Genomic DNA, 14,987 nt, shown 5'->3' on the forward strand with positions numbered 1-14,987 from the left:
CCCCCCCCCCCCCCCCCCCACTTCAACAAGCGTATGGAACCATATTTTTTGTCATACAGCCTGTTAAGCGACCTTGTGAAACAAAACCCTGTCACTACCCGTCATTTCTGTAGCCAGATACTCATTCAATCGAGTGGGGTAAGCGGGTAAAGTGCCTTAGCCAGGGAAAAACGCGGGGCCCACAATTTTTCACGATTAGTCATCCATCCTATTACTGATCACACTTAGCATTGGCATTGCTCGACTTTTGTGACAAGACGAAAACCGTACCGTGAGCCATACGGTCCGTTATTCAGTCTAGTTTTGTGGTATCAGTGGTTATAATCCCAGTAGTGGTAGTGCGTTATGTAGAAGTACGTAGTAGTAGTCTTCTGTTCAAAATGGTCATCTGAGCGAAGAGATAGGAGATGATTCGAATTTACTCTCTTCATTGCATTGACCGTATGCTTTGACTTTGATCATTTGATACGCTGTAAAAAAAAAAAAAAAAAGTACGGTCCACCTTAACCAAAAACAAGAAAACAATCTTAGTTTCCCTGAACATAGATATGGTTTTGTTTACGGGAAGAGGGGGAACCATGATTATGGTTTTCCTACAAATAAAAGGAGCTTTTGGGGGCTATAAATTAATATGATCGTGGCCTCCCTAGCTTCTCAGGCTCGGAGTAAACAGCGGGAAATTTTTATTCACGACCAGCTTCAGTTTGCTGCCTTAGCAACATGTAAACAAAAAGTTGGTTGGATGCGCATGACATTACTAAAGGTCAACTGCAGCATAGTTGGGTCATTTATAAAAAAAATCTGGGTCACGTTTGACGTAAATGTTATTGTTTACATATGGGGCACCTTCCTTTACTCTTCTATACGAAACGGCTTCGTCCCATATTTTGACGCGAATTCGGGCACTTCGTAAGCGAAAAAGAGGCCTAAAGATTTGTGCGGGATAGTCATTGCTACAAAATACTTAGTTTGAGATCACCTAAAAGTCTCATCCAGACACAAGCACAGGTTCCAACTAAGAGGAATACACTCAAATGTTTACAAATCATATATAGTATTTATATAAAACATAATACAGTGCATGACAGAGAGATGATTTACAAGGAAAATATATTAATATTATCTCCCAAAACTAACCATACACCTGAATGTTTCCCTCTCAGTCTCAGGACAAAACCCAAGTAATCTCATTCTAAGACAAGACAGAAAGCAAGTTGGAAAACAGATATAGGGGGATAGAAGACATAGTATGTACCTCCCTGCCCACTTTGGGAGGTCAGGAACCCCATCCAGCCATCCTGGGAAAGGAACAGCAACTAAATAGATGGGCTCTTCACTTTGAAGAGCTTCTGAACAGACCAACTCCGTCGAACGCCCCAAATATCAACCCAGTTGATACAGACCTTGACATCAACTGTAGACACCCGACTAAAGAGGAGATCAGGAACGCCATCAAACTATTGAAGAATGGCAAGGCAGCTGGGCCAGACAACATTCCCGCAGAAGCTTTAAAGACGGGACTTAAAAACGACCTTTATCCTCTCTTCAAGAAGATCTGGAGGAGGAAGAAGTACCAACAGAGTGGAAGGAAGGGTACCTCGTCAAACTTCCTAAGAAAGGCGACCTCAGCAACTGCAACAACTACCGAGGAATAACGCTTCTGTCAGTGCCAGGAAAAGTCTTTAATAGAATAATCTTGGAGAGAATTAAAAGTGCTGTTGACCCCCTCCTTCGCGACCAACAGGCGGGCTTCCGCAGGAATAGATCACGTGTCGACCAAATTGCAACCCTACGCATCATAGTTGAGCAATACTTGGAGTCGAATTCCCCGTTGTACATCAACTTCGTTGATTATGAAAAAGCGTTTGACAGCGTGGACCTGGAAACCTTATGGAAAATACTCCGCCACTATGGGGTTCCAACAAAAATAGTCAGCCTGACCCAAAGTTCCTACGAGGGAGTGACCTGTCGAGTAATCCATGGAGGACAACTGACAGAAAGCTTCAAGGTGAAGACTGGAGTCAGACAGGGATGTCTTCTGTCACCCTTTCGGCGATTGACTGGACAATGAGGTCAGCAGTGGCAGGTAGGAGAAATGGGATTCAGTGGACATTGTTCGACCAGCTCGACGATTTGGACTTTGCAGATGACTTGGCCTCGCTGTCCCACAATCACCAACAAATGCAGGACAAGACAACAGAGATAACAGCAAAGTCATCACAAGTCGGACTCAGGGCCCATGAGGGTAAAACAAAGGTCCTCAAAATAAACACAAATAGTAAAGAACCAATCAAACTGCACGAGAGCGAACTGGATGAGGTTGACCACTTCACGTATTTAGGCAGCATATTAGATAAACAGGGTGGCACAGATGCAGACGTAAAGGCAAGAATTGGCAAGGCGAGGGTAGCATACTTGCAGCTTAAAAACATCTGGAGCTCCAAGGTGGTGTCAACCCGAACCAAAATAAGACTCTTCAATTCAAATGTCTAGTCAGTCCTTTTGTATGGAGCGGAGACCTGGAGGACCACGAAGACTAACACTGGAAAAGTACAGACCTTCATCAATAGCTGCCTCAGAAGGATCCTCAAGATTCACTGGCCAGACAGGATCAACAACGCAGACCTGTGGCAGAGAACATCTCAAATGCCAGCAGAAGACGAAATCAGACGCCGCCGATGGAGATGGATTGGGCACACCCTGAAGAAGCCAACCAATAACACCGCTAGGCAGGCGCTGAGATGGAACCCCCAGGGAAAACGGAAGAGAGGGCGGCCTAGAAACACCTGGCGGCGGACATGAAGAGGATGGGACACACCTGGAGAGAGTTGGAGAAGATGGCCCAGGACAGAGGAAGATGGAGGACTGTTGTCGACGGCCTATGCTCCACTAGGAGTGACGGGCAAAAGTAAAGTAAGAAGTAAGTTATTTAACTTCACCCTCAATGTCTGGCCCAACATTAAATATTTTCCTTTGACTTTGATGGAACAGTTTGGCGACGGTCTTAATCAATGTTATGTGATCAGCCTCAATTCCCATTTCATGGTCAAAGAAGGGTATTTCAGTGATGGAAAAAGGCGTTTGTACCTTGACTGTTGCCATCGTTTGCATGTGCAGCAAGCCCACAAAGCGGTTTGACAGTAGACTGTCCACTGTTGTTGGGACTGGGCACAATTGTCCGGAATATCTATTCACCTGTCTGAATAATTTCTTGGGACACATGTCAATGGTATTTTTGCTGCAAAATTTCCTTTGTGGTGATGCACAGCAACTACCAAAGAGGGCACTGGAACATTGACGATTTTTTTTAAATCTTAAAATTAATTCTATTAATGGATTCCAGTTTTGTTTTTTGTCTTTAGAAGTTTTATGACGCTTGCGACACATTCATTTAGGTCATTTCTGCATCAGTAAAAAGGAAGAAAATGAGACAGTTAACAAAATTTTAGATTTACAACTGAAAGAACAAGATACAAAGTAAGACGAAGGAAAATGGCTAAAATAGCAAACAGATGTAGATTCCATGATCACATAAGCCATGAACTTGGTCTGAGAACACCTAAATCTCATCCACACACAAACACAGAATCCCACTGAAGTAAGAGGTTTTGTTCTTGATTCTTAATGTTTTTACGGCGCTTGCAACACATTAAGGTCATATCAGCGCCAGTAAAAAGGAAGAAAATGGGATAGTAAAAAGTTCTAGAATTACAATTAAAGAACACAAGAAAAGGCAAGACAAAGGGCAATTGGTTCAAATAGGAAACAGATGTAGATTCCAAGAGCACACTACGACATATCAAAGTACTTAGTTTGCGATCACCTAAAAGTTTTACCCAGACACAAGCACAAGATCCAACTAAGAGGAATACACTCAAATGGTTACAAATCATGTTAAAAATAAAAATAAATAAGGAACCCCATCCAGTGAAGTAAGAGGAATACACTCAAATGCTTATATAAATCATCAAAAAAAAAACCCCAACAAATATATGTATAACAGTACATTACAGTAGGTACGGCAAACCCTCTTTTACAGAGAGTGAGATGATTTACAAGGAAAAAAAGAGTCTCCGAAAATTATAATTATACTACATCCGACTCAACCCCCCCCCCCCACCCCCACAAGCCAAGGCCAGGACAAAACCGAAAAATCTCACTCTCTAAGACGTAGACAGAAAGCAAGTTGGAAATTGAAAAGATACAAGGCGATAGAAGACAACTAGTGACCTCCCTGCCCACTCTGGGAAGGACAAAATAGTCCGCTCAGAATCTCATTCAAATTCAAAGACAAAGACTAAAAAGCAACCTTGAAAAGCACATATATAGGGGGATACAAGTTACAGCAATGGCAACAGTGACCTCCCTAACCACCAACGGAGGTTTGTTTTGATTTTAGGGTTATACAGCGCTTGCAACACATTATAGGTCATAGCGCCAGATAAAATAAAAAGAAAAAAAAAGGGGACAGTCAGTCACGAATTACAATTAAAGAACCCCAAAACAAAGGACAAAGGGGAATTGGATAAAATAAGGAACAGATGTTAGTTCCAAGAGTTTAATAATAATATCAATGCTCGTTTGTTTTGTTTTAAAGTGTTTTTTACGGCGCTTGCAACACATTAAGGTCATATCAGCGCCAGTAAAAAGGAAGAAAATGGGACAGTAAAAAGTTCTAGAATTACAAATTAAAGCATCCAAGAAAAATGAAGACAAAAGGGGAATTGGTTCAAATAGGAAACAGATGTAGATTCCAAGATCAAAGAGCACACTATCAAAGTCTCATCTAGCCAAAAGCACAGGTCCCCACTAAGAGGAATACACTCAAATGTTTACAAATCATATATAATATTATGTAACAAAACCTAATACGGTGCATAACAGAGAGACAACTTACAAGGAATAAAATATCATCTCCCAAAACTAACTACACATTTGACTGTTTCCCTCCCAGCCAGGGGTAGGACAAAACCCAAGTAATCTCATTCGAAACAAAGACAGAAAGCAAGTTGGAAAACAGATATAGGGGATAGAAGACACAGTAATGACAGTATGTACCTACTTCCCTGCCTGCCCACTATGGGAGGTCAGGAACCCCACGCTAAGTTGAGACTACCTTAGGTCTCATCCAGACACGAGCATTACAGAATAATATTCTGAATATAGCAAACACATAAACATAATCAACAATACACAACAGAGAGAAGATTTACAAGGAAAAAAAATTTAATCTCCCAAAACTACATAATACTAAATTTTGACTGTTTTCCTTTCAGCGAAGAGCCAGGGCAAAACCCAGCAATCCCATTCCAAGACAAAGACAGAAAGCATCTTGGAAAACAGATGTAAGGGGAAAAAAGACGGCACGTTTGTTTTTTGTTTTTAAGGGTTTTACGGCGCTTGCAACACATTTAGGTTATATCAGCGCGAGTAAAAAGGAAGAAAATGGGATAGTAAAAAGTTCTGGAATTACAATTAAAGCACACAAGAAAAAGTAAGACAAAGGGGAACTAGGAACAAATAGGATCAGATGTAGATTCCGAGAGCTTACCGTTTGAGATCACCTATAAGTCTCATCCGGACACAAGCACAAATTCAACAAAGAGGAATACACTCAAATGCTTACATTATACATTAAGAATAACAAATATAATAATACAAAACAGAGAGATGATTTACAAGGAAAAAATATCATCTCCCAAAACATTTGACTGTTTCCCTCCCAGCCAGGACTTCGAACAGGGCCAGGACAAAACCAAGTAATCTCATTCCAAGACTGACAGAAAGCATGTTGGAAAACAGATATAAGGGGATAGAAGATACAGTATGTACCCCCCTGCCCACTATGGGAGGTCAGGGACCACACCCAGAAGACGGCAAGTGGCCTCCTGCCAACACTGGGGGATCCACCAAAGAACCCCATCCAGGAAAAAAACTGAGCAATCTCAATCCAGAACAAAGACAGAGAGCAACATGGAAAGGATATAAATTATATACTAATTTGTTTTGTTTGTTTTTAAGGGTTTTACGGCGCTTGCAACACATTAAGGTCATATCAGCGCCAGTAAAAAGGAAGAAAATGGGATAGTCAAAAGTTCTAGAATTACAATTAAAGCACCCAAGAAAAGGTAAGACAAAGGGGAATTTGTTCAAATAGGAAACAGATGTAGATTCCAAGAGCACACTATCAAAGTACTTAGTTTGAGATCACCTAAAAGTCTCATCCACACACAAGCCCAGGTCCCAACTAAGAAGAGGGATACACTCAAATATTTAAAAATCATATATATTTAAACAAAACAATACAGTGCATAACAGGGAGATGATTTACAAGGAAAAAAATATCATCTCCCAAAACTCTATACATTTGACTGTTTCCCTCCCAGCTAGGGTATCGAGCCAGGGCCAGGACAAAACCAAGTAATCTCATTCCAAGACAAAGACAGAAAGCATGTTGGAAAACAGACATAGGGGGATAGAAGACACAGTATGTACCTCCCTGCCCGCTATGGGAGGTCAGGAACCCCACCCAGAATTATATACTAAGAAACAGCTATGATTATTATAAAGGAGAAGAGAAGGTAGGGATGCCACCAGGCAAATTTTAAAAAGCCTGAAAACTTGCGCGGACGAGATACAAATCAACATCAAGGGCTTTGTAGGGATTTGAAAAATATCAAATTTGGAATATTGTTTCAGTACTTATTATTGCAATTGAGAGCAAATAACACACAAAAGAAAGGAGAGTTAACAGTTTTCAAATTGATAAAATAAGGTGCTGAAAACAAAATATAGACAAATTAATATCAATAGCTATCAGGGGTGAGAATGACTGGTCACATTCACATAAAAGGAGAAAATTTTTCATTGTGAAGATCATGACCCACCCATGCAACCATAACCTATAAATTTAAACTTCACTCAAATTCACTGAGATGCGATCCAAAATTTGTCTCGCAGCAATTTCTGACACGACTCGGAGAATTTCAAAAGTTGAAAGTGTAATTAAATGCTAGGGATGATGGCGTGGTGGTGGTTGTAGTAGGAGTAGGGTTGATGATGTGGTTGTAGTTGTAGTGGTAGTGGTGGTAGGGATGATTGTGTGGTGGTGGTTGTAGTAGGAGTGGTGGTAGGGATGATGTGGTAGTGGTGGTAGGGATGATGATGTGGTGGTGATTGTAGTAGTAGTCGTAGCAGTAGTAGTGGTCTTAGAGATGATGATGTGATGGTGGTTATAGTAGTAGTGGTGGTAGGAATGATGATGTGGTGGTGGTTGTAGTAGTGGTGGTCTTTTAGAGATAATTGTGTGGTGGTGGTTGTAATAGTTGTGGTAGGAATGACGATGTGGTGGTAGTTGTAGTAGTACTGGTGGTAGGGATGATGTGGTGTTATTTGTAGTAGTAGTGTTGGTAGGGATAATGATGTGGTGTGGTTGTAATAGTAGTGGTGGTAGAGATGATGTAGTGGTTTTGGTGAGTGTTTTTTTCAGTGATAATAATAGCAATTTGTCAAAAAGGAGGAAAATGGCTCCGTCCATCGGTCAAACGCAAGCAAAGTGTAAAAAAAACAGGAACATCGTTTTGTATTGGTATTATGTAATATATTACTATTACTAGTATAAATCCATTCTTATCATTAAACATAAATTTAGTTTTTGTAAAGATTTAATGGATGGTTGCGAGAGAGAGAGAGAGAGAGAGAGAGAGAGAGAGAGAGAGAGAGAGAGAGAGAGGTGAGGAGAGGAGAGAGAGAGAGAGAGAGAGAGAGAGAGAGAGAGAGAGAGAGAGAGAGAGAGAGAGAGAGAGAGAGAGGATAGAGACTTCTCTACCAGAATAATTTATGAATTGATCTTAGGAATTCTATATCAAAAAAAAAGAAGAAAAGAGAAATGGAAAGAAAGGCAAAGGGAAAGAGAGAGAGAAAGAGAGAGAGAGAGAGAGAGAGAGAGAGAGAGAGAGAGAGAGAGGAGAGAGACTTCTCTACCAGAATAATTTATGAATTGATCTTAGGAATTCTATATCCAAAACAAAAAAAAGAAGAAAAGAGAAATGGAAAGAAAGGCAAAGGGAAAGAGGAAGAGAGAGAGAGAGAGAGAGAGAGAGAGAGAGAGAGAGAGAGAGAGAGAGAGAGAGAGAGAGAGAGAGAGAGAGAGAGAGAGAGTTGTCCCTCCCCTTCCCCTTCAACCATCAACTTGCTAATCAAAGAACACCACCGTCTGTGTCAATTGTGACATCTGGTGCCATTCAGTCTGGCCCGACGTCATAAAAACGGGACCGTCACTAAATTTCACGAGACTATTGCACAGGTGTCAAAAATGACAAAAGACATAATGGTGATTTTGTGGTTTTGAGGGAAATGTTCGACACGGCAAATTCAGCGGAAAATTTCTCAGAAATTCTCAAAATCACTGTTTATTTATCAATTTTTTTTTTTAAAAGGAGGAATTGTGATGGGGATGGGCGTAGATAAACTACCACTTAGGTGCCAAAATATTCGACAGGCGGTGACAGCCCAAATTATTCAACCGGCGAAAAAGTTCCGGCTCAAATAGGTCAAATCTCGATCGCGATTTTTTTTCTTCTTCTTTACAAAAATTTTTTTTTTTTTTGAATAGTGACGACGGACAAAAACCGGAGGTTCCGTATTAAAACCGGCTGGTGGTAAAAAAACCGGATTTCCGGCTAAAACCGGAAAAGTGGCATCCCTGAGAAGGTATAGCAAAAGTGGGCAGTAAGAAAACCCCACCAAGATGATTAGGAAAAATAAAAGGTAAATGAAACATCCATTTTTTTTTTTTCAAAATGACATTGTATTCATTAATTTAATGATAATCATTTTAAAAACTATAAAATGGGGTAATAAATGGTAACAAAAAAATATATTATATTATTTATACCAATATGTTAATTAAAAAATAATAATTGAATTTCAAAAAGAATATGCAGACCAAACGTTCAGAGCAAAGAGTCAAGACAAAGCTGGCTTCGATTCTTCGATAGCTAAGGTGCTTCAAAGAATATAGTCAACTCAAGTGAGAAAGACTAACAAATGAGGAATACTTTTTCATAACTCTTGCAGAATTGTGTATTCTTAAACAGGACTCAACATGAAACAAAATGTGACATAAGTTGCTGGATATTCCCACTCGCTAAAATTATATTATGCATATCAATTTCAATCCCCCCCTTTGTCATGGAAACATTCTCTGATGTATGGGGCCATCCAATTTCATCATGTATTAAATGTTTGTAGTAGTAGAAGTATTAGTACAAATGAGAACAGTGTCGATATTGCCACAACAAACTAGCTTCTTTTTTTTGCATTTTTAGATGACAGAGTAGTATCAAACTAAAATAAAAACATTAAACTTTAATGAATGTTACATATTTCACTTCTTAACCAACCCCTACTCCGTTGTGTAATTATCCAGCAACTTAGTTTTCAAGCATTAGGGACATAAAAATTATCACATTGCCCTAGCGTCAAGTTCCTTGAACTATGGCCTGCTCAAACAAAAGACAGTTCTGCAGTCAAAAGAAAATACTGCAAAGTAATATTTTGAAAAAGAAAGGGGGAGAAAGAAAATATGACCAAAAAAAAAAACAAAACGTAAGATGAAAAAACAGCTGTTGATGATTTAATTTTTTTTCCTTAAAGCATGATGACAGAGTATTGTGTTTATTCAAAATTGTTACGCGCCAACATACTTCTGAAACCTTTGAATACAAAGACATTACATTACTTAAAACGCAATGCTGGTAATTTTTCCGGACTTTATTTGCCATTCTGAGAAAACCTGAATAATGCTCACAAGTCCAGTGCATTGTTGAGTAAGAATAGATGGTGACAGGAGAGAAGAACAATATTCACTGTGAGGGAAAAATCAGTACACTGTCAATATCATCCATAAAAGATAACCAATTTGATATTATGTCCTGTAATGGCTGGCATGGGCAATGTTGAAACCGTTTTATGAAATATACTTCTGTAAAGAATCTAGTTCTTTAATTAATCCCCGCAAAAAAAAAAAATAAGTATTGGGAAAATTTTATTTAGATATCAAGTCATTTCGGAATAATGATTTTAAAAAGAACAATAGCACATGCATAGCTGTTTGAATTAGACGAGTAAATAAATTTTAATAATCCCAATAAACAACCCATTTTGCTGATAGAATAGTATGAACAACAATGAGACTATTTTGATTGAGAAGGAATAAAGAGAACACAAGGAAGAACAAACTCATCCCCAATCGTCGTTCATTCTCACCATATAACATTTTAACAACTCATACAACAAGCAAACAGGGCAAAGACCACATATCATGCTTTACACAAGAGGAATAACAATAAAGTTCTCCAAAGCCCAGAAAATTTTGACAATTAAGAACCTTATTAAATTCCCCGACAGGAATTTTTACCCTGTTTTAAGTCATATCATATCTATGCCTCTGCGAATAACAAAATGTAAACAGTACTTTTAATTCATAACAACCTTTCTTGTTATTCAAAATGTGGTTATATCTCAACATTAATTCAGGTGACGAATTGACCAGCAACAAAAAACGTGAAGAAAAACAAACTAAAATTATTTTTTTTGTTAAAGCATTCTGCTCATTCTTAATAACCACACAAAAGAATCTCATTGTAACAAAATGTAGAGATCAGCATAATTTACTCATATTGATAAACAGTGCGACACATACTCTCATTTGCTAAGCCTCCCTCCCATAGATCTGTCAAGCTCAGACTGCTTTGCCTTAAAATATAGGATAGATTTAGAAGAAAAAAAAAAGCACACCTTTGACTAAATTTTCCAGAAAATAAGACTGTGATAATAAATTGTTCCAAGAAATATGTGTTGCACTGTAACATTGATTGCTTTTATAATCAATTTCTAAGCTAAAAGAGTAAGAGCGTTGATGTTATCAGTCAAGTTTTCTTTATTATATATCAATATTATGTCGTGACAGAAAAATATGCTAGGTTGTGTAAGGAATGTAAAAGCTATAGAAGTTAATTGTTCAAACTTTTAATAACTTGATGTGACAGAAGTTAGCATGATATCACAATATTCCTAATCAGTTCATCAAATCATGCAAAATACTGCTCAGGAAAACGAGAACTGCACAGCAATCTGTTAAACCTAAAAGAAGTATAGTAATCTGACAGACCCAGCAAGGTGAAATAAAAAAAAAAAACAAAAAAAAAAACCATAATAATGAACATGTTAAAAAAAGAAAAGGAAAAAGTAAACTACATCATCTCAATAAAACATGAACAATGAATGTATAGAGAAAGTGGGCAATAAGTTAACTACATGGCATGTTTAGTGATATTCTTTTTTATATGAGTAAGAGACTATGGATTAAGATGATCATAAATGAAACACAATAAAGCAATGAAATGGGGACAATACAGATCATGAGCTTGTAAAACAAAACAGGCCAGGAAATACATGTAAGTAATAGAAAGATCAATTAAAGAGGTTCAACAATATTAGATAAGTCAACAAATTGTAATTTACACAATATGACTTAGGCCAAAAAAAATTAAAAGGTGACATTGTGCAAGGGTAAGATTTCCAATAGTCCATCTTCAGAGACATTTCACAATACGGATATATCATTAAACGGTTATAAATGATCACAACTTGTTCTTTGACTTTTGTAAAACATGTGATCCAAATGTTTAGGTTGGGGTGTGAATTTTCTTCTTTTTAAAACAAAAAAATGAGTGATTATACATTCGCATCAAGTTCTTTGACTATGAATGACAACTATATTATATGAAATAATAGGTATTTTATAAGCGACTTGTTCCATTTTATGATTGTGACAAAATGGTGAACCTCTCATAGAGTCTTTCAAGTAGATAACTATCCTACTTGCTCAAAAGACCAACATTTACAAACACCCTCCTATTGCATAGATCAAAACACCATGACACAGCGTGGTGCTTCCATTCAATTCAGATATATGCATGAAGCAAATCATTCCTTAATAAAACGGTACTCATCTCCACTACATTGATTAACAAAAATTAAAAACTGGTCTAATGAATGGAAATTCAAGGGTTTACGAATATTTCAAGTACTGTATAATTGTAATAACCTATGACCAGGAATTTTTCGTATACAAAAAATTCCTCAAAAATGAAAGATTCCCTCAATCAAAATTGTTTCTTCAAAAGATCCCAATTCATCACTTGAATGAAAACTCAACCGATTCTGGAAAATGAGAAAACTGATGCTGATAAGGGTTACATTATACGTGATCAACAAGATACAGCTCACATGTTGCTTTTAGGGACAGGCTAAGCAGAAAATCTTATACATGAAAATTGCATTTTTATAAAAAAATGAAATATAACTTGCTGCAATAGATATTTAGCACATAATTGTCCAGCAAGTTAAACAGTGCCCCCCCAAGTTAGACAAAGACAGGAGTAGCAAAATGTCAAAAAGAATGACAATGCCATGATTCAGTAACTTGTGGGATGCCTATCCAACTGTCATATATAACACCAATCAAAATTGGCCTAATTAAACCTTTTGAAATGTTGAAGTTTTGTTTTGATTAGTCCGCATCGCAATTTTTGAAGCAATTCTCAACAGCCTTTCTGTGAACAAATGATGTGTCCATTGGACAGTTATCTGCTCACTACCTGGGGATCTTTAAAAAAAAAATGAAAAGAAGAAAGCTATGATTAAACCCTGATAGGCTCACTGCAATGAAAAATCAGACTTCTAAAACTTTAAACCTTTGTTTTGGTTACAATAGCACTATTTGATTGTGAACCTGTGTGACTACTTTTGCTATCACTTAAAAGGACACAAAAACAAGCTATTCTAATGATTGCATTTCTCAGATTTGCTTTGTAAAATTTTCTAAAATTTTCAACGTAAAAATCAAGGTACCAAGTCAAATGTTATTTCAATCCTCGTCCACCATAAAGTGTCAAATTAAAGTGTACTGGGCTTGAACATTAAAAAAAATCAAAGTACCTATCTAAGCTAAGTCTATAGACCATTTGAAGGTGTAGGTGCAACCCAATTGTAAAGTCAGAAGGTAGGTCTCATCACCTGATTTTATAAGCTTAAATTTGCTCCTCGTGGATTCACTCTGCTGATTTGAAATAATTTTTTTCCATAAATAAATCCCATTAAGAATAGAAGAAAAAGTCTTGAGATTTTTCTCTAAATTTATATTGAATGGACTAAGTAAAATTGACTCCAGCAAGAAAACCTTTCTTTCACGAGGATAGTAATACAAGTAAAAAAAAAACTTGTAATAATTTCACATCAGTCGAGACCAGCGTGAAATGGCGTCATGGTGTAGTGTAAGGAAAGTATCTATCTTCACAATCATCATTGCTGCATATATATACAATCCACTTCCATACCCTTGGTTGAATTTAAACAACATAATTACTAATTGTAACAGCGGATAGTGATTCCAAATCCATATGAACGGTCAAAGAAAAGTCGAAGAATAATTACAAGTCATTGGTCTTCCTGAGCTATATAAACTTGGAGGAATTATCCCTGGGCACAAAAAGTTTGGATACAGTCATGACACAGGACGAGTACACAAGTGTAAAAAAGCTATAAACCAGATCTATTATTTAATCGTCTTCATTATCATTGTTGCAATCTGATGTCCAAAGTGTAAGATTGTCTCTAAGAAGTTGCATAATCAAAGTACTGTCTTTGCATTCTTCCTGAGGCAAACAGTCCAGATCTGAAATAGCCTTATCAAATGCATCCTTTGCTAACTTACACGCCTTATCTTTAGAATCGAGAATCTCATAGTAAAATACTGAGAAATTCAATGCAAGTCCAAGACGGTTTGGATGGGTTGTTTTCATCCCCTCATCAGCGTGCGTGAGAGCAGACGAGTAAGCTTTCTCGGCGTTTTCGATTGCCTTTTCACGTTCAGCGCCATCGGTACCGTCGTCTTGTTTGGGTTTATATTCAGCAATGTATCTGTAATAATCACCTCTCATTTTAAGATAAAAAACAATTTCTTCAATGGAATTTTCCTTTGGCTTCACAAGGTGATCTTCCAAGAGCCCCAGTACCTCATTGCAGGTTTCATCCAACTCTTTTTCAATGTTGGCTTTAAAATTTTGAGCGATTTCCATCCTACGTTTCGTTTCGTCTTTCGATAATATAGCGCATATTACCCGCCAGGAAGAACGACGTGCGCCTACAACATTTTTATAAGCAACTGACAGGAGATTCCTGCTGGTTTCATCGAGAGTTCCTTTGAGTTTTGTCACCCGGTTCATGGCCTTGGCCATATCATCGTACCTTTCTGCCGTTTCCGCTATCTTAGCAAACGATATAAGGCTTTCTACGTCACTCATGTCTTCAATCATCTTACCCGCAGCAGAATCCAAGGCTGACATTTTGATTATTTTATCAAAACTACAGTATTTACAACTGAAAAATATTGTAATAAGAAGTTCAGATGATCAGTATCTCTTCGCAGGTGAATAATGGCGGAAGAAAAAATAGGAAATGACGGGTTCCGAGAGACGAATACAATAAATCTCAGGATATGCATGTATTATAATTCATATCGATACTAAATCAATATGAGGAAGCGGTGGAGATGGATAACCAGTTTGACATTTCATTGCCATAATATATTTTACTCAGGTAATGTAAATGTTGCTGCTCGAAGCTCGAAGAAATAGATAACAACGCCACTACCACATTATCTTATTCATCTGTAGTGTTTCATTCATCCTGTTTTGTTGACAAAGGGAAAATCCGAAACGTCCATTTTATCTGTTTTCGTACATTAAATTGAAGCTTACATTCAATTTCACATTGTTATATATTTTACTCAATATTATGGTATAAAATCGAAGTGTACGTATAGATAATGTGCGCTTGGCTAAGAAACTAGAATCACTAGAGTCACATAGAATCATTTGCCACCTTCATTAGAAGGAAAAAATGAAAAATCTATGGTCAAG

General features: G+C 37.5%; 1 long non-coding RNA gene and 1 pseudogene across 2 annotated transcripts; one reads left to right on the forward strand and one right to left on the reverse strand.

Annotated features, from left to right (window-relative positions):
• The first annotated feature begins 5,839 nt into the window (after positions 1 to 5,839).
• LOC144971223 (uncharacterized) lies at positions 5,840 to 10,847 on the forward strand. The gene is made up of 2 exons (XR_013645088.1): positions 5,840 to 6,581; positions 8,713 to 10,847. It is a non-coding gene; the product is annotated as an uncharacterized LOC144971223 (long non-coding RNA).
• Positions 10,848 to 11,707: 860 nt separating this feature from the next.
• LOC144971222 (14-3-3 protein zeta pseudogene) lies at positions 11,708 to 14,524 on the reverse strand (annotated as a pseudogene). The gene has a single exon (XR_013645087.1). The product of XR_013645087.1 is annotated as a 14-3-3 protein zeta pseudogene (transcript).
• Positions 14,525 to 14,987: the final 463 nt, after the last annotated feature.

Source organism: Berghia stephanieae, chromosome 4, assembly GCF_034508935.2.
Source record: "Berghia stephanieae isolate SIO BIC M18660-M18661 chromosome 4, UCSD_Bste_1.3, whole genome shotgun sequence".
Taxonomy (NCBI): domain Eukaryota; kingdom Metazoa; phylum Mollusca; class Gastropoda; order Nudibranchia; family Aeolidiidae; genus Berghia; species Berghia stephanieae.